General features: G+C 35.9%; 1 protein-coding gene across 6 annotated transcripts in view; it reads left to right on the top strand.

Annotated features, from left to right (window-relative positions):
* Positions 1-12,892, top strand: part of CTNNA3 (catenin alpha 3) — a 2,164,949-nt gene that overhangs the window by 645,111 nt on the left and 1,506,946 nt on the right. The window lies entirely within an intron of this gene.

Raw genomic sequence — 12,892 nt, 5'->3', positions numbered from 1 at the left:
TTGTGTATACTTATTATGAGAATAACAATAGCCTATGCAGAACTACTTCTATCCTGAGGATACAGACATTTACATGAATAGTTTTTTTAAAAGACTCATCTTTCAGAGTTCAAATCTGGCCTCAGACACTTACTAGCTGTCTGATCCTAGGCAATTCATATAAGTTTCTTTGTCTCAGTTTCCTCATCTGTAAAATGAACTGAAGAAGGAAATGGTAAATCACTTCAAGATCTTTGCCAAGAAAACTCCAAATGTGGTCACAAAGAGTTGGACACAACTGAAAACCAATCGGAAATGTACCAGGTAATGGACAAAATGATGGAGATACAAAAAGAAGCAAAAGAGAGTTCCTGCCCTCAAGGAGCTTATTATCAGTTTATAATCTAATGTTAAATGGAAATAATAATAATGTCTACCTAGCAGATTTATCTGGAGGATCAAATAGAATAATTTTTGTTAAGTGCTTTGCCTTCTTTACAAGAGTATGCAACTATCTTCATTGGCATCATCACTCATTGTTGGGCAATGATGACTTGGTTGCAGGAATCTATGAAACTTATATGGGTAGAACCTCTACAGTAATGAATAGTTTGAACAGATTGAGAGACAAGGTGGATAACTAGTAAATAGGCACTGGATTTCTAATCCAGAAGACCTTAGATAATTATTATCTCCATGTTCCTGGACAAGTCACTTAATATGTTCCTGCTTCAGTTTTCTCATCTGTAAAATGAGGGGGTTGGACCAGATGGCCTCTAAAGTCCCCTCCACGTCTAAATCTATTATCTCACGAACTTCGGCCTGAGGATGTTTTGTTCCCTTTGATTTGAATCCTGTGTCATGATTTGCATTGTTTTTCTGAAGAAATTAAGATTATTCAACAATATTTTTTCTCACTAGATTTGTTCACTATATATTTCTTGATTGTACATTGATACCTGCAAATTATCTCCTCCCATTAGACTCTGAAGTCCTTGAAGACAGGGACTGTGTTTTTACCCTTTATTTGTATTCCCAAAGCCTAGCACAATGTAATAAAGGGTGCTTAATTAATGCTTATTGACTAACCCTTTAAAGAATGAGCCAATTATGGCTATAGAAAATACTAGCCATTTCTATTCTATCTCATAGAATTGAAAAGTAGCCCCAAGCCAACTAATGGCACCCATTCAGACTTCACTTACCTCTGGATACAAGCCTGGTGTCCTCTTCATTGTCCTTTTCTTTCTCTTCAAGCCAAGTCACCAAGGACATCCTTGTCACCCATGTTTACTACTGTTCAAAATATTTCGGATTAAATCACCCAGATGTTAGGCAAGCTGCCAGTTCTAATCAGATATAGGTAATGTGTGTTTTAGCCTGGTGGGGCTCCTACATGTCTGTATTCAAACTCTATTTTCAATTCCTATAATTTTGCTATTATAATAATGATACTGATATCAATGAAGGCATCATTAATTAAATGTTTTCCTGCTTTCAAAATACCTGACATTTTTTAAAAGTATTTTTTGCTTGGGTTCTCCATTTCCTAAAACCATCTGGGCAGGTGGCAGTAGCTGGCAGGGGTGGGGTGGCAGCCGGCACTCATGAAATTCTTTAATGAACTTACCTTGGTCTTGTTTAGTGTCAGAACAAAGAGAGAAGTCTAAGCAGAGAGCCTACAAGTTTAATAGAATAAACTAGTCCTTCTTTTCAGGTACCAGGATATACAAGCTTGTTAAAGATATCATTTTAGTTGAGTCTGAGGCAGAAAGCATTGAAGCATGGGAATACCTTCCTATGTTGTCTCCTCACACAGCAAAGGAGAATCATCAAATGACTCCAGTGGTGAAAAATTATATTGGGTGTCAAGTCAAGATCTACGTTCTCTGCTGTGAGTAGCAGTGAAAAGAAGCATCATCACTTCGTGTTCCTATGTGTTAGGACACCTTCTTTGGTCTACTTTATACACTGTGTATACATGAATGTGCATCTTAGATCAAGGCTAAACAAACATGGGTCCATCCACTTTCGAATCATTGGCCTCTAGTACCCTCATGCTGCTCTCCAACATTTTCTAAACATTAGTTCTGGATCAGCCAGTTGTCAGTTGACTTTCATTCTTTGTCAGTTTTCACTTGGTTGCCTTATTGGCTATTGGTCATTTGGCTATAACCTCATTTGTGCTCTCCCTTTATTTATTTTATGATTATGTTATAGAATTACAATTATCACTGTCAGCTCTCCACTGAAGAAGATCAGGTCATCTATGCCTTGTCAGAGTGTGTGGTCCTTTTATACCGTTCTATTCCTGAGATGCTCTTTAGAGGATTGATCAAAATGTCCTGAAATTCCCAAGTCTTCTCCTAACCAATTTTCCAAGTTTCTAATAATAATATCTTAGCTATAGTTGAACAGCTTAGCATAATTTGCCTGGCCCACAGGAGGTAACTTAATAAATATTGATTGATGACTTGGAAATGAAATGTATCATGGGCACTTGGTAGACTGCATATTTCATTTAGTTCTCAAGAGATATTTGCTCTTAACACTTCTCTGTGAGAAATGTACACATTTCAGAGAAGACCAACACATTTTCCTAGCATTATGATATTTAATATTGCTTAATTGGAATTTCTGGGGATATAGTTCTTCAGTGTGCAAAAATTAAATAATATTGGTTTTGATTATAGAATTGGAAGATATGGATTTGGGTCTTAGTTCTGGAACTCCAACTTGCTTGACCTTGGGCAAGTCACTTGCCTGGAGTTCCCCAGTAACATACTTACATGGACTTAGTTTCTTCATGAGAGAGTTGAACTTAGAGGCTTTCAAAGCCCCTCTAGGTCATGGGGTGATATTTTTTAATCAGTTTTTGTATTGGGGAATAGGAAGGTCAATGTCATATTGCATTTGTTCTTAACAATAGATCATTTTCTTAAGATAACTTCTCATTCATTTGTGAAAAACCCTGTGAGCTTTTCATGGAAGTGCCTGATTCCTTTACCAAGTTTATGGGTCAATACCTACCCCTGCTGATGGGAATAGGATCAATTGTGAGGAAAGGAATCTACTTTTTGGAAGGCAAAACATCCTGGAAGAGAAAAACCAAAGATCCACACATTTAGGCATGGTCTTTAATGTGCATTCTTCTACTAAGCAGCAAGAGAGCTCTGATGAACTCAGAGAACAGCAGCCTCATTGGCCTGGGAAAGCATAAGTGGTTGCGCCATTGGCTAGAGATCGCCAGACAGTCGAGTATCTTATGAGAGGTGTATCTGTAGAGATGATTGTCATCAGTCTTACTTGTGCTTTCATTTAGGTTTTTCTTCTTGCGCTTTTCCACACTCCATATTTGGATCCTCGACTTTTAATTGGAATTTGTGCCAGGGCACATTCCTTTTTCATCTTCATCTTTTAGAACCCCTCATTTCCTTCAAGCCTCTGATCAAGGGTCACCTTCTACATGAAACCTTTATTGATATACCCAGGTATTAGTACTCTCTCCATCCACAAATTGGTCTTTATATTCTTTGCAGTTACTTTTATGTAGACATACTGTTTCCCTCAGTAGAATGAACACTTTTTGAGGATAGAGATAGTTTTGTTTTTTTCTTTGTATTTCTGGTGGCTAAACCAGTGCCAGGAGCATATAGCAAGTACCAAATAAATATTGGTTTATTGATTGAGGAGCATTCTATTCTTGAATTATAAAAGACTTCACAATCTTTATTAATTGACTTAGACTAAATCCTGAGCAAAATTCAACAGGACTCAAGAGGTAGGAGTGGGCTATATTAGAAAGGCATATCTAAACTTTTGACCAATATAAACATAATAATACTAAATCTAAAACTCAATTATCCAAATTCTGATTATATAGTTTTTACTTAAGTACACCTTAATGTCTCTTATGTACCCTGAGTTGTTTCATTTTTTACTTGTATCTCTACCAAAATGGCTCAATTCTGGTGTTTAGCTGAGGAAGGGGATGAATTTGAAATCAACAACAAAAAATAACTTTATTCAACCATGTCTTTTAATTTTTCCACTATATCTTTCACTTATTCTTCTCTCTTCATCTGCTCTTTCCCTGTCTTCCTTTTTCTTACAAACTACTTTTCTTCATTTATTATCTCCCAGTCTACTCCCTTCACTCATTCATTCTTTTCTCCTGATGTATTGTTTTCCCCTTCTCTTTCATGCTTCGTATCTCCCTCTTTTCTTCCTTTTCTGTCTTCCTCTTTCTCTTCCTCCCCTCCTCCCTTTTTGGATCAGTCAGTTATTTATGGGTGACTTTGAGCAAATTGCCTTTCTTTGACTCTCAATTCTCTCTACAAAAGGAAAGAGCTAACAGCTTTCTTTCAAAGGTTCATTTTGCCTCTCAATCCTCAATTATTCATTAGTTTTTGCTTCAATAACACTTGATAGTTCACAGATTATGGGATCATAGATTTAAATCTATAAGAGTCCAAGTTCCTAATTTTAAAGATGAGGAAGATGAAACCCAGAGAGAAATGACTCACATGGACTAGCACAGTTAATTAGTATCTGAAACGCAATTGGAATTCCCATCTTCCTGATGCTGAGGATAGAACCCTATCACAAATGCCTGAGCTCAGTTCAACAAACATTTATTAATTATGTACTATGTCCAATTCTCTGTGCTTGGTGCTGAGAATTCAAGGACAAAAACAAAATTTTTGTTTCCTTCCCTCAGGGAGCTTACATTCTTATTTTCTACCTCTTCTGTCTTGACACATTTTATTTAGGAATGAGTTTCAGAGTTGAGTTGCAAATTATGAAGTATTTGATGACTCCAGAGAAGTGCTTAATAGATGATCACTAAACCCTTGTGAATCAGACATGACTTTCTAAGGAAAATTGCGTATCGAGAATTGGCTGTAATAACAAGGACTTAATTCATGTGCATCACACATAGGCCACTGGATCCAGGAATTCAAGCAATGGCCACATGCTCTTACAAGAATAATGGAAAGACAGAAGTTCATGTCATGTCATAGGTGAAGACAGGATTCTAGCATTCTTCAGTGAGTTGTCAATGTTATCTGGTACCCACATGATCCAATCAAGGAATTCCAATATCTGAAAAGCCACACATAAAATAGACAAAAAAGAACTAATCATTTCCCTAGGGAAAATGCTATTAAAGGGATATTTTTTTAAATTCCCTCTCTTTCTTTGCAAATCTAGATTTTCCTGAAGTTTTTTGTAAACACATTTTTCTTGCAAAGTAGTATCTGTTTATCCATCAATGGGGCAAAGAAGAAATCAGAGCCCATTGGATCTTCATCTATTGACATATATTCAAGGCAAATGAAAATAGTTCTCAGTTTTAAAAAGGTGAAAAACATCATCTATTATTCCTGAAAGTACAAGTCTATCAGTTTAAATAGGAAAAGTGAAATTTAATTTAGATCTTTTTAAACTATCAAATAATTTTGTTTTGAAGTTGAGACTCTCACTTAGACAATTGCATAGTGATCTGACTTTGAACTTCATCAGTCTGTGAGATATTTATCTCGATAGAAAATTAAATCCATCATGGAATGCTAAAACTGGAAGAAATTTTAAAGAATTTTACTCCTCAATTTCTTCCCCAGGATTAAACAAATATGAAAATAGAGATCCTAAATTTGTAGCTGACTCATCCAAGGAAACACAACTGATTGGTGGTGGTCATTGAGCCCAGCTGCAAGACCTCCAATGAGAAGCAATACACTACTACTTAAAGAAACTCAACCCATTGTTAGTTCTAATTATTAGTGTTAACTTTTTCTTGACAGCAAGGTGCAATAGAATGGTTGATATTAGAACCTAGTCCTGGTGGTAAATTTCATAGCTGTTGTTTTTCTTTTCTTTTCTTTTTTTTTATTAAAACCCTTACCTTCCATCTTGGAGTCAATACTGAGTATTGGCTCCAAGGCAGAAGAGTGGTAAGGGCTAGGCAATGGGGGTCAAGTGACTTGCCCAGGGTCACACAGCTGGGAAGTGTCTGAGGCCAGATTTGAACCTAGGACATCCCATCTCTAGGTCTGGCTTTCAATCCACTGAGCTACCCAGCTGCCCCCCATAGCTGTTGTTTTTCTTAAAAAAAGAAGAAATTTATTAGTTTGTTCCCTCTTTCAAATAATTCTCTGTATATGTATAGTTTCATATTTAGCACCTTTCCAGTAGAATTTAAGCTCCTTGATGGCAGAGACTAGTTTTTCTTTGCCTTCCCAGCACTTGTAACAGTGCCAGGCACAAAGTAGGTGCTTAATAAATGTTCATTGCATTGGATTGAGTTTTCTGCTTGTCATTTTTGTCAACCATAATCAAGTTGTATTTGATAGAGAAGTCTTTGGAATCACAGTTGAGTCCTTTCTTCTTTGTCTTCCTTATTACCAAAGGGACTTTTCTCCTTTGCTTTTGATCTATGGGAAACATTTCATAATTAAAAATATTTATGGATCTATGCATATCAGAGGAGAAATATTAAAAAGTAACCAAACTTCTTGAAGTCTTTGGGAGACAGACTCCTTGCATCAATGCCAGAATAGAGTGTAGGAGTGAGTCCATCATTCCTCTTCCTTCACCTTCCCCACCCCAATAACCATACCATTAGAGAGACTGGACCAAATATAAACATCATATTCAGCTGGGATTTGAGAGAGAAAAAATTAGATTAATCAGAGACAGGCATTTTCAATGAATACAGCTTCTTGGGGAAGAGCGAAATAGAATTACTGACTTTACAAAGACATGGAACCTTGGAGATCAGTAGAAAGCTAAACCTCAGGAGAATTTCATAAAGACTCCACAATAGGAGAGAAAGACTTCCAATAATTTGGAGTTATAAAATTTTTAAATGGCTTCATGAACTTTCTAATCTACAGTCCACTTCCTCCTGAACTTTGTGTAAATTTATGGGAGAGGGTGCTCCCAGTTTAGGGCAATTTTTGTACCAGCTATTCTTACCATACTATCTAAGTAAATAAATATTTCTAAAAGCTAGTTTGACTTTTGGTTGTCGAAGTGATAAAAATGGAAACTATGTTGGTGGAGGCTTATAAGAAATCATAAGAAGAAGCAGTTAGGTAGCAAATGGGATACAGCCCCAGGTCTGAGGTCAGGAGGACCTGGGTTCAAATCTGACCTCAGATACTTCCTAGCTATGTGACTCTAGGCAAGACAATTACCCCAACTTCCAAGCCCTTACAGATCTTCTGCCTGATACTTGGTATTGATTCTAAGATAGAAGGTAAAGGTTAAAAAAATAGAAATAGTAGTAAACTATCCCAGGCCTTTAGGCCTTAGAATACTAATGGGAGAAATCATTAATTGTCCTCAAGGGATCCAACCTCCAGCATTCGTGATAGAGAAGCAGCTCAGAGGGGTGTTAACATTGAATATGATTCAGTGAGCATTTTCTCATCCTATCCAAGGCTTTCTTAGGTCCATAATTTCTGAGAATGGATTGTATTTTCCCTCTTTTCACCCAATCATAGTGTCTCTATATGTTAAACCCTTTCTTTATTTAGTTTTCTGCATTCAAATTCTATTCTAGCATAATCAATCCCACTACCCACTACCCCACTACTCTAATTGTTAGTGTTTGTTTTTTTCTTGAAAGCAAGGTGCAATAGAAATGATTTGGGACTTGGAATCACATTTGTCAGGGCGCCATGGTTCAAGTAGCAGCTCTATCACTTGCTACCTCTCTGACTTTGGGCAAACCATTTTTCCCCTTCAAGTCTTCATTTATAAAATGAGATATTTTATACCATCATCTCTCTAAAATCCTAAATCTCTTAGTGTTCCCAGCTTTAAATCTGTGATTCAAAAGTAAAAAAAAACAACAATGTACTAATATTTACATTGTTCTTTAAAGTTACCAGAGAATTTTACATGTTATCTTATTTTAAAATATTATAAAACCTTTTAAATCAAAGCTAAAACTGTTGTTTTTGCAACCTGTACCCACTGATTTTAGTTGTCTCTTCAGGGCTTGAAGCCTAAGCCCTCCTTTGTGTATTGGACTGCTAAATACTAGATAATGGCTAGAATAGTGCATTTGTTTCTTCTCTCCAGGATTAACTATATCTGGTTTCTTCTTTTTTATTTTCTCGGTGGCTCATTGTGGTGAGGTTTTTGTTTGTTGACTCAACTCTCTGCTTTAGATATGAATTTTAATGCTTTTGATGCCTTTATAGTTATTGCAAATCTATACAATGAGAAATGATGTCCTCTTCCATTGGGAATCATGGGGAGAATAAATACCATCCCAATCACCCTTTTGGGTCATGATATTATATTCTGATCCTAGCAGTGAAGTCCCTAATGGAAATATGCCTGATTTTCAGATTACCTATAAACAGACTTTGGGGACACCCAAAGTATTTCTGAACCCCACCAAAAATCAAAGATTTTAGCATCCTGTTGGTGTGACATATCTCCTCAAAGATCGTCTATAATTTAAGTCATAGGGAGTTGTACTAGACTGAGAATTTCAGTTACCTGCCACCTGGGATCTCCTAGCTATGGGGATGGAATCCTTGACTCCAAATCTAGGCTTCTACCATTTATGCAGCAGTATAACTGAGTCTCATTCAAAATCTTCATAACTGCAATGTTGCAGTCCATCCTTAGAAATGGCCAACAATTATGGCTTTCCTCAGATCCCTGAGCTTTACTGTGGGACTAATAACTTGGATTTCAGAGTTCAATTTAATGTCTACTCTTCTCTGTGAAATGAAACAAAATAAAATATTTTATGACATTTTTAAGAAGAAGGACGTAGGTTTTTTTTATATCAACTCAGAGATAAGTGGCTTTGCAAAATGGCAGGCTTTTCTCTAATCCTGTTATCTGCTTCTTGGTTTCCCAGATGATTCTGACCTTCCTGTAGGGTAAAGCTGTAGGGTATCTTTACAGCCATCATAAAAGCCAGAACTTCTCCCCTTGTTAGTTTTTAATTTCATAGGGGCACCAGGGGATCTACATAAGTAAGCCTGTAACTTGGTAACACCTGTTCTCCCATCTATACATGAGCTCCAGTGTTCAGTTTGTGGCCAGCTACCTTCTCTTGGCAGCTCCACGAACATTTCCCTCCAGGGTCTCATCGTGGTATGCAGGTGACCCTGCCGATGGAGTATAAACTCTGACTGGGGTTACCAAGCTGGAGAAGCTTTGAGTGTAGTCTCGTTGACTGCCTGAGTATCTATTGTACAGAGACTTGTCAATCTGCAGAGGTAGCTAGGTAGGGCAATAGGTACAGTGAAGGACTGGGAATTAAGGACACCTGAGTTTAAAACCTGCCTCAGATACTTACTAGTTGTATTATCCTGGGCAAGTCACTTAATTTTGTTCTAGTCTCGGTTTCCTTATTTGTTAAAGGGGGGAGATCGTAGCACTTTCCTTCCAAGGGTTGTAAGGATAAAATGAAATAATATTTTTAAAGTGCTTTTCAAATCTCAAAATGCTATATAACTAGAACCTATTGCTGTTCTGAGGAATAGTTAAATTCAGAAAAGGCCTTATTATCCAAAGTCTGACCACCGAGGGCATGATTTGTTTTTCAAACTACAGGATAATGTGTTACGGGGAGACGGAGGAATTGATCTTCATAAATATAAAGAACAATCACATTACAAATATATGTCTTTGAAAGATCCCAAATGGTGAGATTTGGTAAAGACTCCCCCATAATCCCCAAATTTAGTGAGTTCAGGCTGTATTTATACAGGCATATGAAAGCTTTCTTTGTGGATTCCTGTCTTAATTGTCAAAAGTTCTTTCCTCATCTAGTCAACCATTCATCGAAATGGTCATGAAATCAAGGTTGACCTACTTCTTCCAAAGGCTTATGTTAATTTAGGTAATAATGGGGAGTCATTTTCATATTTTTACGATCATAAAAGGAGATTCCAAGCATAGATTATTCCACATAGCTAGATGATACAGTGGATGAAGCCCTGGATTTAGGAGTTCGGCTGACCTGAATTCACTTCCTTTGTCAGATCCTTTCAAGTTGTGTGACCTTGCCAAGGTCACTTATCAAGTCATTTAATCTTTCTCAGCCTGTTTCCTCATCTATAAAATGGGTTTTAATACAATAGCCTTCGTCTTGCAGGGTATTATTAAATGACTCAACACATGCAATGTGCTTTGAAGAACTTGAAGCACTATATAAACACTAGCTTTCATTGTTGTTATTTTTGTTATTACTATTATATTATTGAGGGTAATGAGATATGCTTGGTGACTGAAAGACAGGATCAAAATGGATAAGTATTATCAGATGAGGTAATGTATGTTCAGTGCTTCACAAAATTTAATCCTCTGAGCTAGTAATTAATGTATGAACCACAGCTACTGAAAGACTTCATTCTAGTGCTGTTGATGTCAGTTCCAGATTAAAGTTGAAAGAACACAGTTTGGAGTCAAAAGGCAAGGATTTAAACTCTATTTCTGCCATTTTCCACTGCTCTGTGGCTTTGGTCAAAACCTCTGGGACTCAGTTTTCTCATCTGAAAAAAGGAGGAGATTGGACTAGATAATTTTGAAGTTCTTTTCCATCCCCCAAACCTCTGATCCTTGGATGGTGATCCCATTTTCATATTCAGTTGTCAAATAGATACATTACATTCTTTAAAAATTCTTATTAATTTAATTGCCAATTTGAGGAATCATATGAATTCTTAGAATATCACCATCAAATGGTATACTTTTCATAATATCTGGACTTTGGAAGTCTAGGACGTCTGAGCTGTAGTTCCAAAAATGTATATAACTTCATATTTTAATAGAAGCACTTTAAAATGCTTTAAAAAGAATGTTGGTGTTGGACAATTCATGACAGGAATAGGCTCTTTGTGATTCTTTAAATGAATTAAAATTGCCCAAAATAAAATTTAAAAAATGATTAAATGTTTCTGCAAATGTATAAAAGTCTCTCATCTATATACATTAATTACTGTTATTTGAGGCCAAAGCTCAGAGAGAAAGTTGGTCCTTCAAAATATCTTTTGATTAACTAAATTTCCAGTTTGTAAAATAATTAAAAAACATCTCTGATTAATAGAAAAATAAACTAGCCTTCCCCTTCATGTTCTCTCTGTATGAGAAAGACCCTAAGTTGAAAAGGAAGAGAATTGAAGAGGATGACCCACACATGTATTAAAGAAATCAGGAAAAAAAGGGGAAAGATATAAAACACAAAGTGTGGCTTTATAATGGCAAATAAATAAGTTTGGATAGTAAATAATTTATGCAAAATATGTTTTGAAAAATTGGGAATGCTAAATAAATGACACAGAGCATTCTATATTGACATTTTCTTCCACTTGAAATCGTGACTTTTCATTCCTTTGTTTGATATTTTTCATCATTTTTCAGACTTACAGCACCCAGTCTTTTTACTAACATTTGCTGGATAACTTTCTAGCCCATTTTCCTTGAAGCTATTCTGAAACTATAGTGTGATAAACAACCTGATAATGAGTCTTTTCAATATGTAATTTTCTCTTTGGAGAAAGACAAAATTTTAAAAAGTTTTGTATGTAGTTCTCACCTAATTTGTAGAAATACTAAGTGTTTCCCATTGTTTTACCTTCTAGCTAGATTGCCTTATTTTTAGTTCCCATTTCATGAATATAAAATAACCTTACTTAAAAATGATTTTTCCTTCTAGTGCACGGAATTAATAGGAAACTACAGTATTAGAAAAATAGAGGGCGCAGTAATTGCCATCATATGTCTTTAAGGTGTCAATATTAAGCAATAACCTGTGTGAAGCAAATAATAGAAAGAAGTCAATTTCAAGGCCCTGGGTACCCAATTCCTTCAATGCTTAAAAGTCAGGCTTTTCTTAACCTTGATCTACATTAACCTTCAAGCTTAATTCTATACTCATGCTGCATAGTCTCTCATAGTTATGGGTCAAATTATTTTTCAGTTATTTTTGCAGATAAACTAGAGATGATTTTTGCTAAAGACATCAACTCAAACCATTTAGAAAGTACCAAGGATGATTAAACTTACATTTCAATAAAGAAGTATTTCCCATTGTACAGATCTGTTAAAATGATCCTTGGTTAGATACATGTCTTCCCCAGAGAAAGAATTATACAAAAAATACAATTTCCCTTGCTCTCTGGAAAGAAAGAAAGAAAGAAATAAAGAAAGGAAGAATGGAAGGAAAGAAAGAAGGAAGACCATGGTGGATTTCTCTTAAGAATTCCCAAATGTAATCTAATCATTTCCAAATTAGGCACCTTTGTGGTAACTAGCTATTTCTTTGCTGATTTGTTTAAGGGTAAATTTCCTTGCGGAGAGACAGCAAAGTAAAGTGCAAAGAGGGAAATAGGAAGATCTGGGTTCAGGTTCTTTCTTGGACATATATTAATTTTATTATCATGGGCAAGTCACTATCTCTCATGGTGCCCTTTGCAACTCAGAGTTACAGAGGAATTGCTGATCAATATCAGTGGGTGAGTTTCCACACTGGGGTTTACCAACACTTTTGAAATTATAAGTTCCCCCTGCAAAAAAAAAATCTGCTTGAATAATTTAAAAACAAATATCTACAATGACCACTTACCTATCATTCCATACATATAATCCAGGGAAATGAAATAACAGCAAGCATTTATGGAACACTTTAAAGTCTGCAAAGCCCTTTCTCTATATTAACTTATATGACATAATGAATATTAATTGATTACACTATTAGCAAATATTTCTCTTGTATTTTCACTTTTAAAGTGTGTAAATGTGTCTGTTGGTTCCATCACGGCATTTGTCTCTTATGATGTCCTGCCAATACATTTGCTGACCCTTCAACACCCACACTCTATTACTCAAAAGAATAAAATAATGAGTCATTCATTCGGAAATGTGTTGTTAAAAT

This window comes from Monodelphis domestica, chromosome 1 (genome assembly GCF_027887165.1).
Source record: "Monodelphis domestica isolate mMonDom1 chromosome 1, mMonDom1.pri, whole genome shotgun sequence".
Taxonomy (NCBI): domain Eukaryota; kingdom Metazoa; phylum Chordata; class Mammalia; order Didelphimorphia; family Didelphidae; genus Monodelphis; species Monodelphis domestica.
The sequence above is the reverse complement of the archived record's forward strand: the minus strand, read 5'-3'. Positions and strand labels throughout refer to the sequence as shown.